At 34.1% G+C, this 23,334-nt stretch overlaps 1 protein-coding gene across 7 annotated transcripts in view; it reads right to left on the bottom strand.

The window, feature by feature from the left end:
- LOC140150971 (uncharacterized) overlaps positions 1-23,334 on the bottom strand; it is a 91,768-nt gene that overhangs the window by 54,339 nt on the left and 14,095 nt on the right. The gene's annotated exons all lie outside the window — the stretch shown is intronic.

The raw sequence follows: 23,334 nt of genomic DNA, 5'->3' as shown, positions 1-23,334 counted from the left end.
TACACTTTAATTTCTACTATACAAGTTTACACTTTCCATTTTAATTGACTACTATAAATAGAACAAAACTTGTTACTTTCAATTGTGAAATGGCAGCGTAGGTGTAGCGGATTAGTCCTCAGACTGATAACCTTTTGACTATTGACCGATGTGGTTCGATTCCCATTGGTGGTCTTTTTTAAAAGTATATTCAATTGTTGTTTTCTTGTTTTCTTTTCTTTTTTTTTTTTTCTCATCGCAAAAGCGTATTTTAATATAAATAATATTCAGAAATGAGTTGTTTATGCGTATTTATTTCAATTTAAATTGGTAAACTTAACTGTTAATAAATGTCATATATGAAACGAATGTTTCTCATTCCTTTTGCAATAAAACATTTTCAATTGGTATAGCAAATGTAAACCTAACGTGACGCTTCGTGAGATGCGGCCTAAGAACATAAAATGTCGATTTTGGACCATTTTGTCATTATGGTAAACTGATACATTTTGCCGTTTCTACTATAGGGTGCTTGCATGGAAGATCATAAAGTTCAAACCATCCTAAAGACACGCTCCAGAGGTCATGCAAATGCACGGAGTACAATACCAATCACCTGTTTAACTGGTTTTGATCAAAGTAATTCTTTGTACTCCATGCATTAGCATATCTTATGGAGCGTGTCTGGAGGATGATCTGAACTCATGACCTTTCGTGCAAGTACTCTATACAAGTTTACACTTTCCCGATACCTGACTACTATAAAAGAACAAAACTTGTTACTCGATAGCGAAATGGCAGCGTGGTGTAGTGGATTAGTCCTCAGACTGATAACCTTTTGACTATTGACCGATGTGAATGGTTCGAGTCCCAGTGGTGGTCTTTTTTGTAAAGTATATTAAATTGTGTTTTTTTTTTTCTTTTCTTGTTTTTTTCTCATCGCAAAAGCGTGTTTTAATATAAATAATATTCAGAAATGAGTTGTTTCAAATTGTTACATCATAATCTTTCTGATTCGCTAGGATATGCCTATACTCAGCATACACAAGTTTTCCAGAAGACATTTATATGCCTATACTCAGCAAACACAAGTTTTAGAGAAAACATTTACATGTTGGGTTATATCATAAAGGGTACAAAATGTTTTAAGTTTTAATAACATTGAAAATATTTTGGAAACATGCTGCAAAACATTGTGATATTGTAAAAAATGTATTTGTAGTGTTTTTTGAGTTACTTAGACAAAAACGAAATTTGACTACAGTAGAGGGCATAATTACGGAACTTGTGTAATTTAGCATAGGAGGTGTTTTCAGTGACCACTCCCTAAATAACCCAACATTTTTATCAACAATTTTATTATGATTCAAAAGGATATTATCTACTCTCAAATCTGGTGCAATATGAAAGTCATACAACATTCTGTTTTTGAGTTATGGACAAAAGCGACATTTTGCATTTAGAGCCATAATTGAAAGCGTGAGTAATTTAGCATGGGGGTGTTTCAATGACCACTCCTAAATAAGCTTCTTTACAATTTTAATGCAAAATATTTCATCTAAATTTCGCTTTTTGTCTCATAACTCAAAAACGGAATGTCGATGAGCTTCAAATTTCACACGATTTGAGAGTGGATTATATACTTTGCAATCATAATAAAATTGTTGATAAAGAATTTGGTTTATTTAGGAGTGGTCATTGGAAACACCCCATATGCTAAATTACACACGTTTCACAATTATGGCTCTAAACTGCTCTAAAATATCGTTTTTGTCCATAACTCAAAAACAGAATGTTGTATGAGCTTCATATTGCACACGACTTGAGAGGGGATTATATGCTTTGCAATCATAATAAAATTGTTGATAAAGAATTTGGTTTAGTTAAGGAGTGGTCACTGAAAACACCCCATATGCTAAATTACACACGTTTCATAACATAATTATGGCTCTAAACTGCTCTAAAATGTCGCTTTTTGTCCATAACTCAAAAACAGAATGTTGTATGAGCTTCATATTGCACACGCATTAGAGAGTAGATAATATCCTTTTGAATCATAGTAAAATTGTTGATAAAATGTTGAGTTATTTAGGAGTGGTCACTGACAACACCTCCTTTGCTAAATGACACAAGTTTTGTAATTATGGCCCTCTTCTGTATGATACCGAGTCAATTTTCGTTTTTGTCTCATAACTCAAAAACACTACAAATGCATTTTTCGTACAATATCACAATGTTTTGCAGCATGTTTTCCAAAATGTTTTTTTGAATGTTATTAAAACGTTTTGTACCCTTTATGATATAACCTAACGTATACAATTTATGTTTTCTCTAAAACTTGTGTTTGCTGAGTATAGGCACATCCGAGCGAATCAGAAAGATTATGATGTAACAATTTGAAACAACTCATTTCTGAATAATATTTATAACAAAATACGCTTTTGCGATGAGAAAAAAATAAAATAAAAAAGAAACAACAATTTGATACACTTAAAGAAAAAAATATAGACCACCATTGGGACTCGAACCATGCATCAGTCAATAGCCAAAAGGTTAACAGTCGGAGGACTAATCCACTTGTTCATAGAAAGTGCTACCATTTTGAATTGAAATAAATATTTTGTTCTTTTTTCAATTCAAAATGGTAAAGTGTAAAAATTTCATATAGAAATCAATGTGTATTCACTTTACATTAAAAAATGGTCTCAAAATGGTATTGTAAACGAACGTGACGCTTTGAGATGCGCATCAAAAACATAAAATGTTCGATTTTGGACCATTTTGTCATTATGGTAATTGATACACTTTTTTCTACTATACAAGTTTACACTTTCCCGATAACTGACTACTATAAAAGAACAAAACTTGTTACTTTTACGATTGTGAAATGGCAGCGTAAATATAGCGGATTAGTCCTCAGACTGATAACCTTTTGACTATTGACCGATGTGGTTCGATTCCCATTGGTGGTCTTTTTTTAAAAGTATATTCAATTGTTGTTTTCTTGTTTTCTTTTCTTTTCTTTTTTTTCTCATCGCAAAAGCGTATTTTAATATAAATAATATTCAGAAATGAGTTGTTTATGCGTTTTTATTTCAATTTAAATTGGTAAACTTAACTGTTAACAAATTTCATATATGAAACGAATGTTTCATTCCTTTTGCAATAAAACATTTTCAATTGGTATAGCAAATGTAAACCTAACGTGACGCTTCGTGAGATGCGGCCTAAGAACATAAAATGTCGATTTTGGACCATTTTGTCATTATGGTAAACTGATACATTTTGCCGTTTCTACTATAGGGTGCTTGCATGGAAGATCATAAAGTTCAAACCATCCTAAAGACACGCTCCAGAGGTCATGCAAATGCACGGAGTACAATACCAATCACCTGTTTAACTGGTTTTGATCAAAGTAATTTTTGTACTCCATGCATTAGCATATCTTATGGAGCGTGTCTGGAGGATGATCTGAACTCATGACCTTTCGTGCAAGTACTCTATACAAGTTTACACTTTCCCCGATACCTGACTACTATAAAAAGAACAAAACTTGTTACTTCGATAGCGAAATGGCAGCGTGGTGTAGTGGATTAGTCCTCAGACTGATAACCTTTTGACTATTGACCGATGTGAATGGTTCGAGTCCCAGTGGTGGTCTTTTTTGTAAAGTATATTAAATTGTGTTTTTTTTTTTCTTTTCTTGTTTTTTTCTCATCGCAAAAGCGTGTTTTAATATAAATAATATTCAGAAATGAGTTGTTTCAAATTGTTACATCATAATCTTTCTGATTAAGCTAGGATATGCCTATACTCATCATACACAAGTTTTCAAGAAGACATTTATATGCCTATACTCAGCAAACACAAGTTTTAGAGAAAACATTTACATGTTGGGTTATATCATAAAGGGTACAAAATGTTTTAAGTTTTAATAACATTGAAAATATTTTGGAAACATGCTGCAAAACATTGTGATATTGTAAAAAATGTATTTGTAGTGTTTTTGAGTTACGGGACAATAACGAAATTTGACTACAGTAGGGGGCATAATTACGATACTTGTGTAATTTAGCATAGGAGGTGTTTTCAGTGACCACTCCTAAATAACCCAACATTTTATCAACAATTTTATTATGATTCAAAAGGATATTATCTACTCTCAAATCTGGTGCAATATGACACTCATACGACATTCTGTTTTTGAGTTATGGACAAAAGCGACATTTTAGAAGCATTTTAGAGCCATAATTGAAAGCGTGAGTAATTTAGCATAGGGGTGTTTCCAATGACACTCCTAAATAAGCGAAATTCTTTAGCAACAATTTTATTATGATTACAAAGCATATAATCCACTCTCAAATGTGCAATTTGAAGCTCATCGACATTCCGTTTTTGAGTTATGAGACAAAAAGCGAAATTTAATCAAATATTTTGCATTAGGTAGAGACAATCAAAAAAGTCTTGGAACGCTTGCGTGTAAATAACGGAAAACTGTCACCCCTCTCCCCGTGCAATGTTGAGAAATGCCAATGTCTTCAGCGGTTCCCAATGTGTTCCAACATTGCTTGATGGGGAGAGGGAAGGTAAATCATTGTTGTAGATGTCATGTTTCTTCCCAAACACAATATAGGTCATTTCCATGAACATAAGAAGTTCTGCACGGAATTACGACAGAGTGTGCCAAGGGCCTATGCGCCGTGTGATTCGAGATCGGAAGACGTCGAATGCAAAATATTTCATGTAGATTTCGTTTTTGTCTCATAACTCAAAAAACGGAATGTCGTATGAGCTTCAAATTTCACACGATTTGAGAGTGGATTATATACTTTGCAATCATAATAAAATTGTTGATAAAGAATTTGGTTTATTTAGGAGTGGTCATTGGAAACACCCCATATGCTAAATTACACACGCTTCACAATTATGGCTCTAAACTGCTCTAAAATGTCGTTTTTGTCCATAACTCAAAAACCAAATGTTGTATGAGCTTCATATTGCACACGACTTGAGAGGGGATTATATGCTTTGCAATCATAATAAAATTGTTGATAAAGAATTTGGTTTAGTTAAGGAGTGGTCACTGAAAACACCCCATATGCTAAATTACACACGCTTCATAACATAATTATGGCTCTAAACTGCTCTAAAATGTCGTTTTTGTCCATAACTCAAAAACAGAATGTTGTATGAGCTTCATATTGCACACGATTAGAGAGTAGATAATATCCTTTTGAATCATAGTAAAATTGTTGATAAAATGTTGAGTTATTTAGGGAGTGGTCACTGACAACACCTCCTTTGCTAAATGACACAAGTTTTGTAATTATGGCCCTCTTCTGTATGATACCGAGTCAATTTTCGTTTTTGTCTCATAACTCAAAAACACTACAAATGCATTTTTCGTACAATATCACAATGTTTTGCAGCATGTTTTCCAAAATGTTTTTTTGAATGTTATTAAAACGTTTTGTACCCTTTATGATATAACCTAACGTATACAATTTATGTTTTCTCTAAAACTTGTGTTTGCTGAGTATAGGCACATCCGAGCGAATCAGAAAGATTATGATGTAACAATTTGAAACAACTCATTTCTGAATAATATTTATAACAAAATACGCTTTTGCGATGAGAAAAAAAAAAGAAAAAAGACAGCAACAATTTAATACACTTAAAGAAAAAATATAGACCACCATTGGGACTCGAACCATGCATCAGTCAATTAGCCAAAAGGTTAACAGTGGAGGACTAATCCACTACATTTTTTTAATGCTACCATTTTGCACAAGCGAAATAAATATATATTTGTTTTCTTTTAATTCAAAATGGTAAAGTGTTAACAAATTTCATATATGAAATCAATGTGTATTCCTTTTGCATTAAAAACATTCTCAATTGGTATAGCAAATGTAAACGAACGTGACGCTTTTGAGATGCGCATCTCAAAAACATAAAATGTCGATTTTGGACCATTTTGTCATTATGGTAAAGTGATACACTTTGCCATTTCTTACTATACAAATTTACACTTTCCACGATAACTGACTACTATAAAAGAACAAAACTTGTTACTTTCAGAAATGGCAGCGTGGTGTAGCGGATTAGTCCTCAGACTGATAACCTTTTGACTATTGACCGATGTGGTTCGAGTCCCATTGGTGGTCTTTTTTAAAAGTATATTCAATTGTTGTTTTCTTGTTTTCTTTTCTTTTTTTTTTTTCTCATCGCAAAAGCGTATTTTAATATAAATAATATTCAGAAATGAGTTGTTTATGCGTATTTATTTCAATTTAAATTGGTAAACTTAACTGTTAACAAATTTCATATATGAAACGAATGTTTCATTCCTTTTGCAATAAAACATTTTCAATTGGTATAGCAAATGTAAACCTAACGTGACGCTTGGAGATGCGGCCTAAGAACATAAAATGTCGATTTTGGACCATTTTGTCATTATGGTAAACTGATACATTTTGCTGTTTCTACTATAGGGTGCTTGCATGGAAGATCATAAAGTTCAAACCATCCTAAAGACACGCCCAGAGGTCATGCAAATGCACGGAGTACAATACCAATCACCTGTTTAACTGGTTTTGATCAAAGTAATTCTTTGTACTCCATGCATTAGCATATCTTATGGAGCGTGTCTGGAGGATGATCTGAACTCATGACCTTTCGTGCAAGTACTCTATACAAGTTTACACTTTCCCCGATACCTGACTACTATAAAAAGAACAAAACTTGTTACTTCGATAGCGAAATGGCAGCGTGGTGTAGTGGATTAGTCCTCAGACTGATAACCTTTTGACTATTGACCGATGTGAATGGTTCGAGTCCCAGTGGTGGTCTTTTTTGTAAAGTATATTAAATTGTGTTTTTTTTTTCTTTTCTTGTTTTTTCTCATCGCAAAAGCGTGTTTTAATATAAATAATATTCAGAAATGAGTTGTTTCAAATTGTTACATCATAATCTTTCTGATTCGCTAGGATATGCCTATACTCAGCATACACAAGTTTTCCAGAAGACATTTATATGCCTATACTCAGCAAACACAAGTTTTAGAGAAAACATTTACATGTTGGGTTATATCATAAAGGGTACAAAATGTTTTAAGTTTTAATAACATTGAAAATATTTTGGAAACATGCTGCAAAACATTGTGATATTGTAAAAAATGTATTTGTAGTGTTTTTGAGTTACGAGACAAAAACGAAATTTGACTACAGTAGAGGGCATAATTACGAAACTTGTGTAATTTAGCATAGGAGGTGTTTTCAGTGACCACTCCCTAAATAACCCAACATTTTTATCAACAATTTTATTATGATTCAAAAGGATATTATCTACTCTCAAATCTGGTGCAATATGAAAGTCATACAACATTCTGTTTTTGAGTTATGGACAAAAAGCGACATTTTAGAAACATTTAGAGCCATAATTGAGAAGCGTGAGTAATTTAGCATAGGGGTGTTTCCAATGACCACTCCTAAATAAACAAATTCTTTAGCAACAATTTTATTATGATTACAAAGCATATAATCCACTCTCAAATCGTGCAATTTGAAGCTCATCGACATTCCGTTTTTGAGTTATGAGACAAAAACGAAATTTAGATGAAATATTTTGCATTCGGTAGAGACAATCAACGAAAAAGTCTTGGAGCGCTTTGCGTGTAAATAACGGAAAACTGTCACCCCTCTCCCCGTGCAATGTTGAGAAATGCCAATGTCTTCAGCGGTTCCCCAATGTGTTCCAACATTGCTTGATGGGGAGAGGGGAAGGGTAAATCATTGTTGTAGATGTCATGTTTCTTCCCAAACACAATATAGGTCATTTCCATGAACATAAGAAGTTCTGCACGGAATTACGACAGAGTGTGCCAAGCGTTCCAAGGACTTTTTTCGTTGATTGTCTCTACCGAATGCAAAATATTTCATCTAAATTTCGTTTTTGTCTCATAACTCAAAAACGGAATGTCGTATGAGCTTCAAATTTCACACGATTTGAGAGTGGATTATATACTTTGCAATCATAATAAAATTGTTGATAAAGAATTTGGTTTATTTAGGGAGTGGTCATTGAAACACCCCATATGCTAAATTACACACGCTTTCACAATTATGGCTCTAAACTGCTCTAAAATATCGTTTTTGTCCATAACTCAAAAACAGAATGTTGTATGAGCTTCATATTGCACACGACTTGAGAGGGGATTATATGCTTTGCAATCATAATAAAATTGTTGATAAAGAATTTGGTTTAGTTAAGGAGTGGTCACTGAAAACACCCCATATGCTAAATTACACACGTTTCATAACATAATTATGGCTCTAAACTGCTCTAAAATGTCGTTTTTGTCCATAACTCAAAAACAGAATGTTGTATGAGCTTCATATTGCACACGATTAGAGAGTAGATAATATCCTTTTGAATCATAGTAAAATTGTTGATAAAATGTTGAGTTATTTAGGGAGTGGTCACTGACAACACCTCCTTTGCTAAATGACACAAGTTTTGTAATTATGGCCCTCTTCTGTATGATACCGAGTCAATTTTCGTTTTTGTCTCATAACTCAAAAACACTACAAATGCATTTTTCGTACAATATCACAATGTTTTGCAGCATGTTTTCCAAAATGTTTTTTTGAATGTTATTAAAACGTTTTGTACCCTTTATGATATAACCTAACGTATACAATTTATGTTTTCTCTAAAACTTGTGTTTGCTGAGTATAGGCACATCCGAAATGAATCAGAAAGATTATGATGTAACAATTTGAAACAACTCATTTCTGAATAATATTTATAACAAAATACGCTTTTGCGATGAGAAAAAATAAAATAAAAAGAAACAACAATTTGATACACTTAAAGAAAAATATAGACCACCATTGGGACTTCGAACCATGCACATCAGTCAATAGCCAAAAGGTTAACAGTCGGAGGACTAATCCCTCATCGCTTACAAGCGAAGTAACATTTTGTTCTTTTATAGTAGTCAGGTATCGGGAGTGTAAATAGAAATGGCAAAGTTCACTTTTATAGTATGTTTTGAATTCATGGCATAGAAATACATTACTCTACCAATTGATATGAATTTTGTTAACTTTTACCATTTTGAATTGAAATAAATATATATGCGTATTTCTTTCAATTCAAAATGGTAAAGTGTTAACAAATTTCATATATGAAATCAATGTTTCATTCCTTTTGCATTAAAACATTCTCAATTGGTATAGCAAATGTAAACTAACGTGACGCTTCATGAGATGCGCCTCAAAAACATAAAATGTCGATTTTGGACCATTTTGTCATTATGGTAAAGTGATACACTTTTGCCATTTCTACTATACAAGTTTACACTTTCCCGATAACTGACTACTATAAAAGAACAAAACTTGTTACTTGATTGTGAAATGGCAGCGTGGTGTAGCGGATTAGTCCTCAGACTGATAACCTTTTGACTATTGACCGATGTGGTTCGAGTCCCATTGGTGGTCTTTTTTAAAAGTATATTCAATTGTTGTTTTCTTGTTTTCTTTTCTTTTTTTTTTTCTCATCGCAAAAGCGTATTTTTTTAAAATAATATTCAGAAATGAGTTGTTTATGCGTATTTATTTCAATTTAAATTGGTAAACTTAACTGTTAACAAATTTCATATATGAAACGAATGTTTCATTCCTTTTGCAATAAAACATTTTCAATTGGTATAGCAAATGTAAACCCGAACGTGACGCTTCGTGAGATGCGGCCTAAGAACATAAAATGTCGATTTTGGACCATTTTGTCATTATGGTAAACTGATACATTTTGCCGTTTCTACTATAGGGTGCTTGCATGGAAGATCATAAAGTTCAAACCATCCTAAAGACACGCTCCAGAGGTCATGCAAATGCACGGAGTACAATACCAATCACCTGTTTAACTGGTTTTGATCAAAGTAATTCTTTGTACTCCATGCATTAGCATATCTTATGGAGCGTGTCTGGAGGATGATCTGAACTCATGACCTTTCGTGCAAGTACTCTATACAAGTTACACTTTCCCGATACCTGACTACTATAAAAAGAACAAAACTTGTTACTTGATAGCGAAATGGCAGCGTGGTGTAGTGGATTAGTCCTCAGACTGATAACCTTTTGACTATTGACCGATGTGAATGGTTCGAGTCCCAGTGGTGGTCTTTTTTGTAAAGTATATTAAATTGTGTTTTTTTTTCTTTTCTTGTTTTTTCTCATCGCAAAAGCGTGTTTTAATATAAATAATATTCAGAAATGAGTTGTTTCAAATTGTTACATCATAATCTTTCTGATTCGCTAGGATATGCCTATACTCAGCATACACAAGTTTTCCAGAAGACATTTATATGCCTATACTCAGCAAACACAAGTTTTAGAGAAAACATTTACATGTTGGGTTATATCATAAAGGGTACAAAATGTTTTAAGTTTTAATAACATTGAAAATATTTTGGAAACATGCTGCAAAACATTGTGATATTGTAAAAAAATGTATTTGTAGTGTTTTTGATTTACGAGACAAAAACGAAATTTGACTACAGTAGAGGGGCATAATTACGAAACTTGTGTAATTTAGCATAGGAGGTGTTTTCAGTGACCACTCCTAAATAACCCAACATTTTTATCAACAATTTTATTATGATTCAAAAGGATATTATCTACTCTCAAATCTGGTGCAATATGAAAGTCATACCACATTCTGTTTTTGAGTTATGGACAAAAACGACATTTTAGAGCATTTTAGAGCCATAATTGAGAAGCGTGAGTAATTTAGCATAGGGGTGTTTCAATGACCACTCCTAAATAAACGAAATTCTTTAGCAACAATTTTATTATGATTACAAAGCATATAATCCACTCTCAAATCGTGTGCAATTTGAAGCTCATCGACATTCCGTTTTTGAGTTATGAGACAAAAAGCGAAATTTAGATGAAATATTTTGCATTGGTAGAGACAATCAACGAAAAAGTCTTGGAACGCTTGCGTGTAAATAACGGAAAACTGTCACCCCTCTCCCCGTGCAATGTTGAGAAATGCCAATGTCTTCAGCGGTTCCCCAATGTGTTCCAACATTGCTTGATGGGGAGAGGGAAGGTAAATCATTGTTGTAGATGTCATGTTTCTTCCCAAACACAATATAGGTCATTTCCATGAACATAAGAAGTTCTGCACGGAATTACGACAGAGTGTGCCAAGCGTTCAAATGACTTTTTTTCGTTGATTGTCTCTACCGAATGCAAAATATTTCATCTAAATTTCGTTTTTGTCTCATAACTCAAAAACGGAATGTCGTATGAGCTTCAAATTTCACACGATTTGAGAGTGGATTATATACTTTGCAATCATAATAAAATTGTTGATAAAGAATTTGGTTTATTTAGGGAGTGGTCATTGGAAACACCCCATATGCTAAATTACACACGTTTCACAATTATGGCTCTAAACTGCTCTAAAATATCGTTTTTGTCCATAACTCAAAAACAGAATGTTGTATGAGCTTCATATTGCACACGACTTGAGAGGGGATTATATGCTTTGCAATCATAATAAAATTGTTGATAAAGAATTTGGTTTAGTTAAGGAGTGGTCACTGAAAACACCCCATATGCTAAATTACACACGTTTCATAACATAATTATGGCTCTAAACTGCTCTAAAATGTCGTTTTTTGTCCATAACTCAAAAACAGAATGTTGTATGAGCTTCATATTGCACACGATTAGAGAGTAGATAATATCCTTTTGAATCATAGTAAAATTGTTGATAAAATGTTGAGTTATTTAGGGAGTGGTCACTGACAACACCTCCTTTGCTAAATGACACAAGTTTTGTAATTATGGCCCTCTTCTGTATGATACCGAGTCAATTTTCGTTTTTGTCTCATAACTCAAAAACACTACAAATGCATTTTTCGTACAATATCACAATGTTTTGCAGCATGTTTTCCAAAATGTTTTTTTGAATGTTATTAAAACGTTTTGTACCCTTTATGATATAACCTAACGTATACAATTTATGTTTTCTCTACAACTTGTGTTTGCTGAGTATAGGCACATCCGAGCGAATCAGAAAGATTATGATGTAACAATTTGAAACAACTCATTTCTGAATAATATTTATAACAAAATACGCTTTTGCGATGAGAAAAAAATAAAATAAAAAAGAAACAACAATTTGATACACTTAAAGAAAAAATATAGACCACCATTGGGACTCGAACCATGCACATCAGTCAATAGCCAAAGGTTAACAGTCGGAGGACTAATCCACTCTTATACGCTACCATTGCACAAAGAAATAACAAGTTTTTCTTGAATAGTAGTCAGGTATTGTAAACATTTTGTAAAATGAAAATGACATGTAATTTAAATAAAAACCATGAATCCAAAATAAATATATATGTTTTTTTCAATTCAAAATGGTAAAGTGTTAACAAATTTCATATATGAAATCAATGTGTCATTCCTTTTGCATTAAAACATTCTCAATTGGTATAGCAAATGTAAACTTTGACGCTTTGATGAGATGCGGCCTCAAAAACATAAAATGTCGATTTTGGACCATTTTGTCATTATGGTAAAGTGATACACTTTGCCATTTCTACTATACAAGTTTACACTTTCCACGATAACTGACTACTATAAAAGAACAAAACTTGTTACTTCGATTGTGAAATGGCAGCGTGGTGTAGCGGATTAGTCCTCAGACTGATAACCTTTTGACTATTGACCGATGTGGTTCGATTCCCATTGGTGGTCTTTTTTTAAAAGTATATTCAATTGTTGTTTTCTTGTTTTCTTTTCTTTTCTTTTTTTTCTCATCGCAAAAGCGTATTTTAATAAAAATAATATTCAGAAATGAGTTGTTTATGCGTATTTATTTCAATTTAAATTGGTAAACTTAACTGTTAACAAATTTCATATATGAAACGAATGTTTCATTCCTTTTGCAATAAAACATTTTCAATTGGTATAGCAAATGTAAACCGAACGTGACGCTTCGTGAGATGCGGCCTAAGAACATAAAATGTCGATTTTGGACCATTTTGTCATTATGGTAAACTGATACATTTTGCCGTTTCTACTATAGGGTGCTTGCATGGAAGATCATAAAGTTCAAACCATCCTAAAGACACGCTCCAGAGGTCATGCAAATGCACGGAGTACAATACCAATCACCTGTTTAACTGGTTTTGATCAAAGTAATTCTTTGTACTCCATGCATTAGCATATCTTATGGAGCGTGTCTGAGGATGATCTGAACTCATGACCTTTCGTGCAAGTACTCTATACAAGTTTACACTTTCCCCGATACCTGACTACTATAAAAAGAACAAAACTTGTTACTTCGATAGCGAAATGGCAGCGTGGTGTAGTGGATTAGTCCTCAGACTGATAACCTTTTGACTATTGACCGATGTGAATGGTTCGAGTCCCAGTGGTGGTCTTTTTTTGTAAAGTATATTAAATTGTGTTTTTTTTCTTTTCTTGTTTTTTCTCATCGCAAAAGCGTGTTTTAATATAAATAATATTCAGAAATGAGTTGTTTCAAATTGTTACATCATAATCTTTCTGATTCGCTAGGATATGCCTATACTCAGCATACACAAGTTTTCCAGAAGACATTTATATGCCTATACTCAGCAAACACAAGTTTTAGAGAAAACATTTACATGTTGGGTTATATCATAAAGGGTACAAAATGTTTTAAGTTTTAATAACATTGAAAATATTTTGGAAACATGCTGCAAAACATTGTGATATTGTAAAAAAATGTATTTGTAGTGTTTTTGAGTTACGAGACAAAAACGAAATTTGACTACAGTAGAGGGCATAATTACGAAACTTGTGTAATTTAGCATAGGAGGTGTTTTCAGTGACCACTCCCTAAATAACCCAACATTTTTATCAACAATTTTATTATGATTCAAAAGGATATTATCTACTCTCAAATCTGGTGCAATATGAAAGTCATACAACATTCTGTTTTTGAGTTATGGACAAAAACGACATTTTAGAGCATTTTAGGGCCATTATTAAGAAACGTGAGTAATTTAGCATAGGGGGTGTTTCCAATGACCACTCCCTAAATAAACGAAATTCTTTAGCAACAATTTTATTATGATTACAAAGCATATAATCCACTCTCAAATCGTGTGCAATTTGAAGCTCATACGACATTCCGTTTTTGAGTTATGAGACAAAAACGAAATTTAGATGAAATATTTTGCATTCGGTAGAGACAATCAGCGAAAAAAAAAAAGTCTTGGAACAGCTTGCGTGTAAATAACGGAAAACTGTCACCCCTCTCCCCGCAATGTTGAGAAATGCCAATGTCTTCAGCGGTTCCCCAATGTGTTCCAACATTGCTTGATGGGGAGAGGGAAGGGTAAATCATTGTTGTAGATGTCATGTTTCTTCCCAAACACAATATAGGTCATTTCCATGAACATAAGAAGTTCTGCACGGAATTACGACAGAGTGTGCCAACCGTTCCAAGGACTTTTTTCGTTGATTGTCTCTACCGAATGCAAAATATTTCATCTAAATTTCGTTTTTGTCTCATAACTCAAAAACGGAATGTCGTATGAGCTTCAAATTTCACACGATTTGAGAGTGGATTATATACTTTGCAATCATAATAAAATTGTTGATAAAGAATTTGGTTTATTTAGGGAGTGGTCATTGGAAACACCCCATATGCTAAATTACACACGCTTCACAATTATGGCTCTAAACTGCTCTAAAATATCGTTTTTGTCCATAACTCAAAAACAGAATGTTGTATGAGCTTCATATTGCACACGACTTGAGAGGGGATTATATGCTTTGCAATCATAATAAAATTGTTGATAAAGAATTTGGTTTAGTTAAGGAGTGGTCACTGAAAACACCCCATATGCTAAATTACACACGTTTCATAACATAATTATGGCTCTAAACTGCTCTAAAATGTCGTTTTTTGTCCATAACTCAAAAACAGAATGTTGTATGAGCTTCATATTGCACACGATTAGAGAGTAGATAATATCCTTTTGAATCATAGTAAAATTGTTGATAAAATGTTGAGTTATTTAGGGAGTGGTCACTGACAACACCTCCTTTGCTAAATGACACAAGTTTTGTAATTATGGCCCTCTTCTGTATGATACCGAGTCAATTTTCGTTTTTGTCTCATAACTCAAAAACACTACAAATGCATTTTTTCGTACAATATCACAATGTTTTGCAGCATGTTTTCCAAAATGTTTTTTGAATGTTATTAAAACGTTTTGTACCCTTTATGATATAACCTAACGTATACAATTTATGTTTTCTCTAAAACTTGTGTTTGCTGAGTATAGGCACATCCGAGCGAATCAGAAAGATTATGATGTAACAATTTGAAACAACTCATTTCTGAATAATATTTATAACAAAATACGCCTTTGCGATGAGAAAAAATAAAATAAAAAAAGAAACAACAATTTGATACACTTAAAGAAAAAATATAGACCACCATTGGGACTCGAACCATGCACATCAGTCAATAGCCAAAAGGTTAACAGTCGGAGGACTAATCCACTCATGCGCTACCATTGCACAAATGCAAGTAACAAGTTTTGTTCTTTTATAGTAGTCAATGCAATGTTTAACTTATATAAATTGAATTGAATTGAAATAAATATATATGCGTATTACTTTAAATTCACAATGGTAAAGTGTTAACAAATTTCATATATGAAATCAATGTGTCATTCCTTTTGCATTAAAACATTCTCAATTGGTATAGCAAATGTAAACGAACGTGACGCTTCATGAGATGCGGCCTCAAAAACATAAAATGTCGATTTTGGACCATTTTGTCATTATGGTAAAGTGATACACTTTGCCATTTCTACTATACAAGTTTACACTTTCCCCAATAACTGACTACTATAAAAGAACAAAACTTGTTACTTCGATTGTGAAATGGCAGCGTGGTGTAGCGGATTAGTCCTCAGACTGATAACCTTTTGACTATTGACCGATGTGGTTCGATTCCCATTGGTGGTCTTTTTTAAAAGTATATTCAATTGTTGTTTTCTTGTTTTCTTTTCTTTTTTTTTTTTCTCATCGCATAAAAGCGTATTTTAATAAAAATAATATTCAGAAATGAGTTGTTTATGCGTATTTATTTCAATTTAAATTGGTAAACTTAACTGTTAACAAATTTCATATATGAAACGAATGTTTCATTCCTTTTTGCAATAAAACATTTTCAATTGGTATAGCAAATGTAAACCGAACGTGACGCTTCGTGAGATGCGGCCTAAGAACATAAAATGTCGATTTTGGACCATTTTGTCATTATGGTAAACTGATACATTTTGCCGTTTCTACTATAGGGTGCTTGCATGGAAGATCATAAAGTTCAAACCATCCTAAAGACACGCTCCAGAGGTCATGCAAATGCACGGAGTACAATACCAATCACCTGTTTAACTGGTTTTGATCAAAGTAATTCTTTGTACTCCATGCATTAGCATATCTTATGGAGCGTGTCTGGAGGATGATCTGAACTCATGACCTTTCGTGCAAGTACTCTATACAAGTTTACACTTTCCCGATACCTGACTACTATAAAAAGAACAAAACTTGTTACTTGATAGCGAAATGGCAGCGTGGTGTAGTGGATTAGTCCTCAGACTGATAACCTTTTGACTATTGACCGATGTGAATGGTTCGAGTCCCAGTGGTGGTCTTTTTTGTAAAGTATATTAAATTGTGTTTTTTTTTTTCTTTTCTTGTTTTTCTCATCGCAAAAGCGTGTTTTAATATAAATAATATTCAGAAATGAGTTGTTTCAAATTGTTACATCATAATCTTTCTGATTCGCTAGGATATGCCTATACTCAGCATACACAAGTTTTCCAGAAGACATTTATATGCCTATACTCAGCAAACACAAGTTTTAGAGAAAACATTTACATGTTGGGTTATATCATAAAGGGTACAAAATGTTTTAAGTTTTAATAACATTGAAAATATTTTGGAAACATGCTGCAAAACATTGTGATATTGTAAAAAATGTATTTGTAGTGTTTTTGAGTTACTGAGACAAAAACGAAATTTGACTACAGTAGAGGGCATAATTACTGAAACTTGTGTAATTTAGCATAGGAGGTGTTTTCAGTGACCACTCCCTAAATAACCCAACATTTTATCAACAATTTTATTATGATTCAAAAGGATATTATCTACTCTCAAATCTGGTGCAATATGAAAGTCATACAACATTCTGTTTTTGAGTTATGGACAAAAACGACATTTTAGAGCATTTTAGAGCCATAATTGAGAAACGTGAGTAATTTAGCATAGGGGGTGTTTCCAATGACCACTCCCTAAATAAACGAAATTCTTTAGCAACAATTTTATTATGATTACAAAGCATATAATCCACTCTCAAATCGTGTGCAATTTGAAGCTCATACGACATTCCGTTTTTGAGTTATGAGACAAAAACGAAATTTAGATGAAATATTTTGCATTCGGTAGAGACAATCAACGAAAAAAGTCTTGGAACGCTTGCGTGTAAATAACGGAAAACTGTCACCCCCTCTCCCCGTGCAATGTTGAGAAATGCCAATGTCTTCAGCGGTTCCCCAATGTGTTCCAACATTGCTTGATGGGGAGAGGGGAAGGGTAAATCATTGTTGTAGATGTCATGTTTCTTCCCAAACACAATATAGGTCATTTCCATGAACATAAGAAGTTCTGCACGGAATTACGACAGAGTGTGCCAACCGTTCCAAGGACTTTTTTCGTTGATTGTAGCTTTCAATTATCTTTTGGACTGTAGTCAGAGATAGTAGCCATTTTTACCACTACTGCAACAAACCAAAGTGCCCCATCCACACCCCTGGATCCAAACCCTGCTCCAGGCTTAGGGTTAAGTCCAATTTGTTTAATATCATTTGTTGTTCACAAACAGAACTTATATGAATAGACAAGGTCAAGGAAAACAGCCATTTCTTGATCCCTAGTCATGTCACATATGTATTTGATTATTCGACAAATAATGACACATTGCTGTTTCTTTGTGTCATTTTATATAAACCATTCCATGGATGCGTACATAGATTGAGATCAGCCCAAACCCTAGTCGACCTACATAAACAACTGCAGCCAGGATCAGCTCCTCAAGTCTCTTCTGCGTAGCCCAGGACAATTACTAGTTCCTTGTTCAGGGGAATTGACACTGGGGGAGGGGGGGGGGGGCTTGAACTTGTACCATCACGCATTAGAGTTGAGAGCTTTATCAATGGAGCTAAATGGACTGACAAGACTCTGAGTTCATCAGAAGTGGTTCACTGGAAATTGATGTAAAATTTTGTTGAAGACCTATAGCTACATGTACTTATCAATGATGTTTTCACCTGTGTACTGTACTTTTCTTGTACTTCATTGGCCTTAACTTATGAATCACAAGGTGTATGGTACTGTAAATGCAATATTTGAATCTCTGTAGAAGCACATAGCCATATTCCTATTTCAAGCAAAAGAGGTTCAGTAGGGGTCTCTAAAATTTCTAAACGGTACCATCCTTGGCCCACTCTACTGATAAGTTTAGATATGTCCCACATGATTATTGCCTGGAATACATCCCATCGCAGCTGCAGCATCAATGTGACCTTCCAGATAGAAACAATCTAATAGTCCGTCAAACTTAACAAAGTATTAATATGACGATTGTCACGCTATTTCTGTCACAACACGGATGTACAGACTAGGGGAAGATATCCAGCGAGATGCTGATCACTATTATGTAATTTCTTTTCAATGTGTGTCTTTCTTGCATAGAATTGGTTTATTTTACTTCTTATCACTTTGCATACCAAAGTTAATCTAACAGAGAGTACACGTAATATGGGACTAATTTACAGATTAAGATTTCAGATGTTATATTGTCCCTGTGTTGCTATTAATGATATAAGTTTGATATTTTTTGCTTTTCATGTTATTATACACGTGATCAGGCTTTATTTGATTCACTCTATTTTCATTTCTTGGACAAATATTTTGTTGTTTCCATCTATAACCAACCTGTGGGGAGCTGATCTAGGCTGTGACGGTTGGTCATCATGATGGCTGATAAGGGTGCTGCTTCTATTAAAGAAATACACTCCTGAATAGGTAATGAATTGTATTCAGCTTCCCTGATTGGACATAGTAGCTAAACTATCTTATTTACTAGAGTATTCTGGTTGATTCCAGTAGCATCCACAAGTTTTCAAAAGTGGGGGTGGGGGCACAGGTCTTGATTCCCCCGACTGGGTGCATTTCCCCCAACTACCAGCAAAGGTTCGTACCTGCCACTGGTTGATGCTGAATCTACCCATGAGTCATATTAGGAAACACACCTAGCAATTACAATATGTAACAAGTTAGGTTGTCTAGGTCAGCATTATGTTACTGAGCACAATATTTTGTAAGTGTCTTAATTTTCTCCCCTCTATACATGATGTGACCACTCCTTAGATACATTCGTGCAAGAAACGGGAAAGGCCATACTAAGCCTAATCAGTGAGGGATCAGAATAACACTAGCAATTTACTTTGTTACATAGCTATGCCTAGTCCAATTTGTTATCATCCAAAACATATGTCAAGTCCCAGGAAAGTTAGTGTGCTGACTTACTTCCATCAAATTTGAAATCACTGAAAATTGTGAGGCCCGTTATTTTTCACAATTCTGAAAGCTGTCTGTCTATTATTTTTATTCCAATTGTAGGTCTTGATGGGTGCAATACACAAATTGTTAGAAATGTTGTTACTGCACAAAAGTAAAATTTCTACTACTTCCTCCAAATTTACAGCTCTAAGTTTGCATTATTTAAATGGCCTAATTGCTCTTCAAAATTTATCTTCAAAATCAGACAGATTGAAGATCCAATGAATTGCTGACACTGCATCAGGCAGGAAGAGCAGGATGCTGCATCTGGAGGTCTGCTTTGTCCGCCTACTTATGCATAAAGATCCGAAGGACCACCACGTAAAGCTAAATCATCCAACTGATGCATGACACAGAAACTAGATAGGCAAGGCATCAAGACCTACATTACAGAATAAGTTAAGTGTGGAGGCCAATCTGACTTGATAACTATTTTATATAGTTACTACTTTATGGTTTGATGACTATTCACAGAAAGAAAGACTGATAATCTGCTACTGTGAGATCAGGGCATGTAAATTGAACTTGTGAAAATAATATTGCAAACTTACAATTACCGTATATCTTAAATGTCACAGGACTATGTGCTTGTAAGGATTTTCAAAGTATAAATAGACCAAGGTATGATTTGAAAATGGGAAATAACTCATTTAGATAAATCCAATAAATGTAATTTATTTATCCAAATGTTCTCAAAACCTGCTCTTAGTTTACATTATCATTCAAGGTCATAGTGTGCTGCTAAACAGTTCATTTACAAAACTTTTGTTATTGGGAAAATGAAATATTGACATTGACATTTTTTTGATGTCTTTATTGTGTATATTGATTGTCAGACTTAATAATAGATGACTTAATATAGTAACCAGGGGCCATGGGGTTTTAGTCCCGAGATAAGACCTTACTAGCTAAAATGCTGTTTTAGCAACATCATCAGCCCCACCTTTGGCAATGGGTTATTGCATTTAAAATCCTTACACTATGGAAGACATAAACTTCCACACAGTGAGTGTGAATTTCAAATAGGGTTACCTGAATTGGCGACTCCATTTGAAATCTACACTCCCTGCATGGAAGATAAAGATCATGTCTTCCATAGGGGGGTATGAATATCAACTGAAAAGCCCAGTCTATCAATCATTGTACACATCAATGACATCAATGTACAAAAGATCAAAGTTTGGTAAATTGGAGATTTAAACAAATTAAAATTATCAAGGTTGAATGCCAAATTTTTAACCTTTTATTTGTTATTCATGTCACCACAAAACCAACTCTAACCGCAGCCCAAACTGTCATGACCATATTCACCTCATTACGTGTACCCCATCTGATTCGATGTTAGTTTCACTTCAGGGACCTGGCGATGGCTCATGGCGTGAGAACGCTAGCACACATATACACATATAGCCTAGCAATAGGCGGGCCCAGGCAGCAAGCAATTGAATGAAGACATCACATACAATGCCAAGCAAACTAGCTATGGCATGGAAGGAAGGGGTGCTTCCGGGGGTTTTATCCTCATCACGTTCTACAGGGGGTTCTGCATAGGATTTTCTGTAAAGCACTAATACAAAGTTATGTATGAGTTTTGAAGTCTTTGAAAAGAAACTAGTATTACTGTCTCACTCCTTTTCAACTGAAACATTGTTAGACTTTATGGGTGTGGTAACTTTATGGGGGTGAAATAATGGTCATTTCTGGAGTCAAACATGTTTCACTGACCATATTGATACCATTATTATTGGTGCATATGCTCTAGACAGTGGTTAGAAGTCAATTTTGGGGTGCCATGGAAACAAGTACATGAGTAAAAATATAATCTTTATATCATTGTGCAAGTTTTGGGGGTTGAGAATATAGTTCTTGTCTGAATTTTTTTGCAAAAAGAGGTTAGGAGTGCAAGCAGGTAAAGGCCTATACAGTTTCTCTGAGAAATTGATTGCTAATTTTAGCCACCAATTGGTACAACTTGAAGGAAGATCTGGATTAGTGTAACAAAAAGGAGATTTTCCCATTTTAGTTTTCTATTGTAGAATAGGTGAAGTCATGCCAGAGTCAGGCCAAAGTGCCCATCTCTTTTTCCTTAGCGTTTGGGACAGACTCCCCTGAATTAACTTGTGGGGAGGATTTTGCCACTGCTGCACAATGAGTCTTGTTTTACCTTCACAGCACCATCTATTATGCTGGTACCCATTTATACACTTGGGTGGAGAGAAGGGACATAGTTTAACAGTATTGTCTTAAAGAGCCCAACACCACTTTAGTGAAAAGAGCAGAGCAAAATCTTAACAGAATGTTTTTAACCAAACAATGCGAATCAAAGATAGATTATAACAAAATCAGGTGGAAATGTTCACATGCATAACTCGCTTTTAAAAGCAATCATGGATTTCTACTCTCAGTATGTAAATCAAGCATGGGTTACAGCAGCCAGCTAGCCAAGCATTTCAGTCAAAAGATGAGATGTATGTATAAATCTCAAAATGCAGATTGAGTTAGCAAGATGAAATGAAATGAATAATTACATCTATGAAGTATCATAACAAATGGTTTATATGTTATTTTGTTTTTATATGTGAAGCATTTCAAGCATTGACTTTCTGCTGAGCCACTGTTTCAATTTTCTTTCTACTTAAATTGTCATATTTAGAAAGTGACAGAAAAGGTATGAGAAATTGCGTTGTAAGGGAACCAACTTTATTATTGAAAATGGTGTGGTTTGGAAGCAATTTTGAATGAAGGGTGTCTGGAAAGGGGGAACTGATAAGTGTGGTTCTACGCACAGCAGCTAAAGGGAGTATCCCATTATGCTTTGCGGTACCATAATAGAACTGAATGTGTCATAGAAAATGTACACATAATCCCTCACTTCAACTTTCAATTACTCGCTTAAATCAGGGGAGCTTAGACTTTTGTTTGGAAAAGTGTGACCCCAGAAGCATTGTGAAACTATCCATAGCTCTCAATATCTAAGCGGCTCTTATTTATATTTTGTATACATTTGCTATGGAGCATGCAGATATACTGCAATGCATGATGGGATACTCCTTTCAGCTGCTGTGGGTTCTACGGTACCTGATTGGATTAATTTATATGAAAGGAAGATTTGATTTGATTTGTTCGGGGTTTACAACCCTGGGTAACCCAAGAAAGCTTCATATGTTTATATTCTGTTGAGTCTATTCGAACACCAGGATAGGTTATGAACAGTCTTTCCTTTTTTTTAAACTGACTGCAAGCTACTTGTACAGGTATGGCTCTTCTGTACATGAGACAAGACAACTTAAAATCCCTCCAACATATGGAATTCTCTCATGGTTCATAAACCCAATTCTAAATTCTTCACAGGGAGATCGGAAAGTCTTGAATTTAATCTAAAGACAAGGTTGTTTAAGTTTCCAGCTGTCATGCACAGATAAATGCATTATAAATACTTGATGATTTGATTTCATCTCATTCTGGTCATGTACTCAATAATCACATACATATAATGTACACAGTTATTATATTGTAACTACCATACCGCAGAAAGTTGGCATGTTGACCATTGCGGTCGATGATAAGTGAAGGGTGCGTTAGCGAACTCAAAAATAGTGCAAATAGCATGAGCGTATGCAAGAGCAAGTTTGAGCATAAG

The sequence above is a fragment of the Amphiura filiformis genome, chromosome 4 (genome assembly GCF_039555335.1).
Source record: "Amphiura filiformis chromosome 4, Afil_fr2py, whole genome shotgun sequence".
Taxonomy (NCBI): domain Eukaryota; kingdom Metazoa; phylum Echinodermata; class Ophiuroidea; order Amphilepidida; family Amphiuridae; genus Amphiura; species Amphiura filiformis.
The sequence above is the reverse complement of the archived record's forward strand: the minus strand, read 5'-3'. Positions and strand labels throughout refer to the sequence as shown.